The sequence below is a fragment of the Ictidomys tridecemlineatus genome, chromosome 1 (genome assembly GCF_052094955.1).
Source record: "Ictidomys tridecemlineatus isolate mIctTri1 chromosome 1, mIctTri1.hap1, whole genome shotgun sequence".
Lineage (NCBI taxonomy): Eukaryota > Metazoa > Chordata > Mammalia > Rodentia > Sciuridae > Ictidomys > Ictidomys tridecemlineatus.
The window spans coordinates 187,439,624-187,445,813 of NC_135477.1; the positions used below are offsets into that span (position 1 = coordinate 187,439,624).

General features: G+C 42.2%; 1 pseudogene; it reads left to right on the plus strand.

Moving 5' to 3' along the window:
• Nucleotides 1–266: 266 nt before the first annotated feature.
• On the plus strand, nucleotides 267–5,663 carry LOC120885686 (olfactory receptor 2W3-like; annotated as a pseudogene).
• The last annotated feature ends 527 nt before the right edge of the window (nucleotides 5,664–6,190 follow it).

Below are 6,190 nucleotides of genomic sequence, written 5' to 3' on the forward strand. Positions count from 1 at the left end.
TCTCATGTCCTAAGACAGCCCTAGGAAGGACAGCACTCAGATATGGAAATTGATGGGAATGTGCTATGGTGGGAATGTCTATCCCCTCTAAAACTTCTATATCAAGATCCTAACCCTGTGTTGATGGCACTAAGAGGCAGGACCTGTGGGAGGTGCCTATCAAGTCATGAATGTAGGGACTCATGAATAGAACTGGTACCTTTGAAAAAGACCTCCTAGTGAGCTTGTTCACCCTTCACCATGTGAGGACACAGAAAGAAGACACCATGATTAACCAGGATGCAGGCATTGAATCTGTACAAATAGATTTACAGTCTTACATGCTTCCCACCGGAAGGTATCTTGGCATCACAGTTTGAATGCACTAAGGTCCAAACTCTGCTTTTCTTGTTAGTTACTGTCCCTGGAAAGGACCTGGAGGATACGGAATTAAGCAGTGGTGCTGAATGTAGGCCCTGTCTTCATTCCAGGCTGTGAATGATGGAGGCAAACAGGAGCCTGGTCCACTTTTTGACACACCATTTCCTTGGGGGAACTTGTGCATTTCTCTGAACTTTTCAAAGCAAATGTCAGCACTGTGCCCTGTAATATCAATAGTGATATCACTAAAATTGAGCATGCAAATTGAACTTTTGTAATTACCCATTTAAGGTAGATCTGAGATGCCAGAAGAAAAACAGTAAGGTCACACACAACTGTTTCAGGAATTGCCCTAGTAGGTCACAGAATCAGCCTGCTATCTTGTCCTGACTGTATGTTTTGTTCTTAGCATCTTTGATGGAACTGCCAGCCATGACCTTAAGATTGATTACCTTTGCGCAGTAGCTGCTGGACCCATCTTGAAGTGCTTTCCAGGTTCCTTAGTGACTTGTGCAGATTCTCCTTCACAATTCTTAAGGTTTGATATGGGGCGTTGTCTCCTAAGTCCAGTACAGACGATAGAAATCCAGTTTCCTCTGTATGAAACAGGCTGGCTGCTACATAAAGCTAAGAAAAGAAGGCAGCAAAAAAAAAAAATTACACACACACACACACACACACACACGATACAGAAAGTAATTTAGAAGGCGAAGGCAGGACACCTCTTTGACCTTAGGGGTCCAGCTTCCACACTGGAAAGAGAACAAGAGCTTGTGATTGCTTTATTTCTATGGGGGAACTTCAAAAGCTTTCTACAGAATGTTCTTAGCAATTAAGGTAGGAGATGAGCTGTCCAGTTCCAAATGGGTCACGCCCAACTCTGGAGCTCCAAGATCAGTCTCCTAGCCAAGTGAAGATAAAAGTCATGTGCACTGGGCAATCCATTAAGTGGGAGGAGCCACAAAATAGCTTGCAGTGACAAACCAGAATCTCTTTGGCTCCAAAACTGAGTGAAGATGCTCAGGGGTGGCTCCCCACAAGGTATCTACCAAAAGTTCATGTGTGAAACTACGCAAGAATTTTCAGAGGTGAAATGATCAAATTATGAAACATGTGACCTGATCAATGGATTAATGCACTGATTTGGATTAACTAGTTGGTAATGAAAGATGGTAGAATGTGACTGAAGAAAGTATGTTTCTGCTGTTGCCTTTTGTGTTTGTGTTTTTCTCTGATGAGTGGAGGTCCCTCTCTTTGTTTCTTGACCCTAGCATGAGGGCAGCAGCTTTCTTCCACCAAGCCCTTCCCCCATGATGTTCTTCCTGACCCTGGAGTCAGAAGAATCAAGTTGACTGTGTATAGACTCAGGTCTATACAACCATGAGTTCCAAATAAACTTTCCCTTCTCTGTGTTGTTGACAGTAGTTCTTTTGGTCATGGCAACACAAAACAGATTAAAACACAAATAAACCCCTTAACCTTTCCTGTGTGCTCCATATACTAGCATCAACTTGGTCTTTTCACCAGGATTCTGCGCAACAACTCTATTCTCTTTCTTTCTTTCTTTCTTTCTTTCTTTCTTTCTTTCTTTCTTTCTTTCTTTCTTTCTTTCTTTCTTTCTTTCTTTTTAAAAATATTTTGTAGTTGTTGATAGACTGTGTTTATTTATATGTGGTGCTGCGAGTCAAACCCAGTGAGTGCCTCACACATGCTTGGCAAGTGCTCTTCCACTGAGATATAACCCCATCCTGCAACCCTATTCTTTATTCCCAGATAAAAAATTTTGTTGAAGATTCATCTGTCCGTATTAGTTTTTTGTTTCAGTTTTGATGGTTTCCATACTGACTTTCCAATGAAAGTCAGAGATGATGTAATTTTCATGCCAGTATCTCTTTGCTATCAGTAATATGAAGAAGACCAAGGCCATCAGAAATGATTTTCCGAAATCCTTCACCTAGTAGGTCCTTGGGATCCGAAGAATTAGAAAGTTGTGTCCACAACCATGCAAATGCACCCCAAAGGCTCTTTTCCCCCTCAAATCCCTGACATTTGGAGAATGAGTATAGAAAGAGGAGACACCTGCAATCTGTTATGTTTTTTCCCAGCATTTACTTCATATGGTCTTGAATGTTGTATGATGATGCAGCTCAGGGAGACTGATCAAATAATCTCCACATCACTATCCTGGTCCCGTATTCAACATGCATTATTGTGGTCATTTTTTATCCCAGTTGTTAACCTGCAGTCAATAGTTTACACTGCCTCTCATTCGTTTTTCCCCTCCAAATGTTAGATGCAAACTTCACAGCACATGTTATCTATTCAGATTATTTTTAATGCTCACCATGTGCACTATAGTCTTTTACATCTTAAGATAGAAAAGTTTGATATCAGGAAAAAGAAATGAATATTTTCTTTCTTTCTCATTCACAATTGTGCTTCAGCATTGTGATAACATGGAATGTAGCAACAATTGACTTAAAAAATCTACATCAAAATTATTCAGTAATTTTTTCTTGGTTTTAAATCTAGTGTTTAAAACAGCAATTACTTTTACAAGCATATATTGTATCAGTCTCTGAGTACTGATAATTTAAGACATTTTTGTGAACACAGATATGTAAGTTCCCATAAGTTGAAGGCTAGTTTGATATTTGGGCCTTAAACTGAGTCATTCTCTTCCTTTTTCAAAACTCTGAACAATCATAAAACAATTTTACTTTTCAGCCAGCTCTAGGGTCACTATCCTTACTTTTTGAAGTTCTTCCTAGACACAGTTAAACTGACATTTACAATATGATTGCAACACCCAGGGTTCTTAATTGAAAGAAAAACAAGTAATCAATCCACCCTGATACAAAAACAAAGAACACTGGTGGCCCATAAAATCTTCAGACACAGAAGAAGGAGGATGAATGTGTATACATTAATAGTGCCTAACAGCCGTGAGGCAGAATTAATAGAAATTGTCACTTGACCAAACCTCAGCTAGATGTGCTGAATAATTCCAGGACTTTCAGGACAAGGGACCTCAAAACAGCCCATTGCATGGGTTTGTGGAATGTGAACATTAAATTGGAAGGTGAGTCACCTCCAGGAAGGAGCTGGGCATGTGGCTGGTGGCTCATGGAATTGGCCAGGCAGATAGATTACAAAGGATAGATCATATTGACAGTATGCACATGGCTGCTTGTGAGACATTGGATTTTAAAACTAATGTGCCCTGTTAGAGGCACACTAAGTACTTAGATTTTAGGGAATCAGAGACCCTATGTCCAGCTCAGGTGACCACTGATGACAAAAGCTCAAGATGATCTTTCAATGAAGGCAAGAACCATGGCAATTATTCCATCATGGAATGGGAAAAAGGCAAAGATAGAAAACTGTGGCATTGGTCCCTGTGGTAGAAAGAACTCCTTTATGTATTGTGTGCCTGGAGAAAAATTACAAATGTAAACGATTGTGTTTTCTAGGAGCCTTTTGGATTTCAATATGTCTATGTAAATTAAAACTAAAATTTATAAGAATAGAAAATTTTTGTTTGCTTGTTTCTGTTGTTCCTGACATTTTTATTGGTACTGGGGATTGAACCCTGGGGTACTTAACCACTTGAGCCACATCCCCAGCCCTTCTTTTTTCTTTTAATTTTGAAATAGATCTCCTTAAGATGCTGAGGGCCTTGCTAAATTGCTGAGACTGGCTTGGAACTTGCAATCCACCTGCTGTGTTCAAAAACACAGTAATACTGAATGAAACCTGTGACACTCAAATATTTAAATATTCATATGTTTGGTCTTCAAGTTTATCAAAATCTTTCAAGTATCCAAACATGTTAACAATACATTTAGTACAAGAGATTTTTGTATGAATGTACCCATGATGTTCAAGGATCAGCTGCATATGGTATCCTAAATCCTACCAGGTGGTTCTTTGAGGTGATCTTTTGTTCCTCTGAAGTTTGGACAGGAGCTCAGGAACTTGTGGTTCTGGAAGAAGCAAAGGTTGGAGCTTGGCAGGTGTGTGTCTTGACTCTCTGGAATGACAGAGCACCAGGGTGGATAAAGATTAAGATATCAGCCATATTCCCTGAGTGCAGACAAGCTCTGACAATCTACATGTGACATTTACTTAATACATAGGTGTGTCAGTTTCCTTTTCTGTAAGATGAGGATAATAATAATAATAATTATAGCAGAACCTCCACACCACTGTTTAGGGGGTAAGTGAGTAAATAAATCTTCACTATGCTCATTTATGCCTGACAAGGAGTCCATACTCCCCAGCATCAGCCATTGCCACTACTAGAGTTGACACCTCTCCTCAGGTGCAGAAGAGATAGACTGGAAAACAGAAGCAGTCAGGGCTCCTTCATTCTCTTGGGATTTTCTGACACTCTCTCCTGGAGAGGATCCTCTTTATGGTCATTCTGGTAGCCTACCTGCTGACTCTGGTGGGCAACAACAGCATCATTCTGGTTTCTCAGCTGGACCCTCAGCTTCACAAGCCCATGTACTTCTTTCTCACACACCTGTCCTTCCTAGACCTCAGATTCACCACCAGCTCCATCCCCCAGCTGCTCCAAAATCTGAGTGGCGGCGATAAGACCATCAACTAGGTGGGCTGTGTTGTCCAGCTCTTCCTGTTCCTGGACCTGGGTGGCCTGTTTATTGCAAGCGATCATGGCCTATGAAAGGTCTGTGGCCATTCGAAAGTCTCTGCAATACATGGTGATCATGAATTCCAGACTCTGCCTGGGCTTGGTGACCGGAGCCTGGGGCTGTGGGGTGGCCAATTTCTTGGTCTTGTCTCCAATTGCCCTATGATTACCTCGCTGCTGGCACAACAAGTTGGACCACTTCCTGTGTAAGATGCCCTCCATGGTCTGCATGCCCTGAATCAGCAAGGTGGCTATCAAAGGCTGGTTATCAAAGGCTGGCTATCAAAGGTGGCTATCAAAGGTCCTGGCCATGGGCATCATGCTGTCTCCCCTGGTCTTCATCTTGATGTCCTATGGCCACATCATCAAGGCTGTATTCAGAATCCAGTTGTCCTCAGGAAGACACAGAATCTTCAACATCTGTGGCTCCCACCTCAACATGGTCTCCCTGTTCTACGGGAACATCATCTACATGTACATGCAGCCAGGAAGCAGGTCCTCCCAGGACCAGGGCAAGTTCCTCACCCTCTTCTCCAACATCGTCACCTCCTTCCTGAACCCCCTGATCTACACCCTCAGAAACAAGGAGTTGAAGGGGGCACTGAAAAGGCTGCTGCTGGGAAACTGAGATGGGGGCAAAGAGTGAGGGCCTGAGGAATGTAATGTATCCAGCCTGAAGCAGCTGCAGTGGGACCACTACTGGTCTTTGAGCTGTGGAGCAGAGGAGGTTTCAGCCTGCAGGTCTCAGCACCCTTGTATGGCTGGCCTTCTGGAAGTCTGTTTAAGGTCAGCATTTTGAGTTCTATGAGAGAACAGATCAGGATCTGTCATCAATACCCTAGATGCCCAGACCTGACCCCACCAACTCATACCAGGGCCACGCTGGAAGCAGCTCCACTATGAGTTCTGCTTCTGTTGTGTGTTTTTAATTCACAATGGTGCTCTCAGCATTTTATCTAGAATCTCAGATCTATCAGGGCTCTAGGTGTGAACCACGGTCTCTTTCTGGATGGTATCAAATGCTAAGTTCAGTGTGGTTTGGCATTTTCTCTTCTCATATTCTCCAACAGGCTTACATAAAATCATGTCTTTTTATGACCTTTGTCACCAGACAGATGGATAAGGATTGTAGGAACACAAGGTTAAGAGAATAACTATAAAATGGGCCCACTG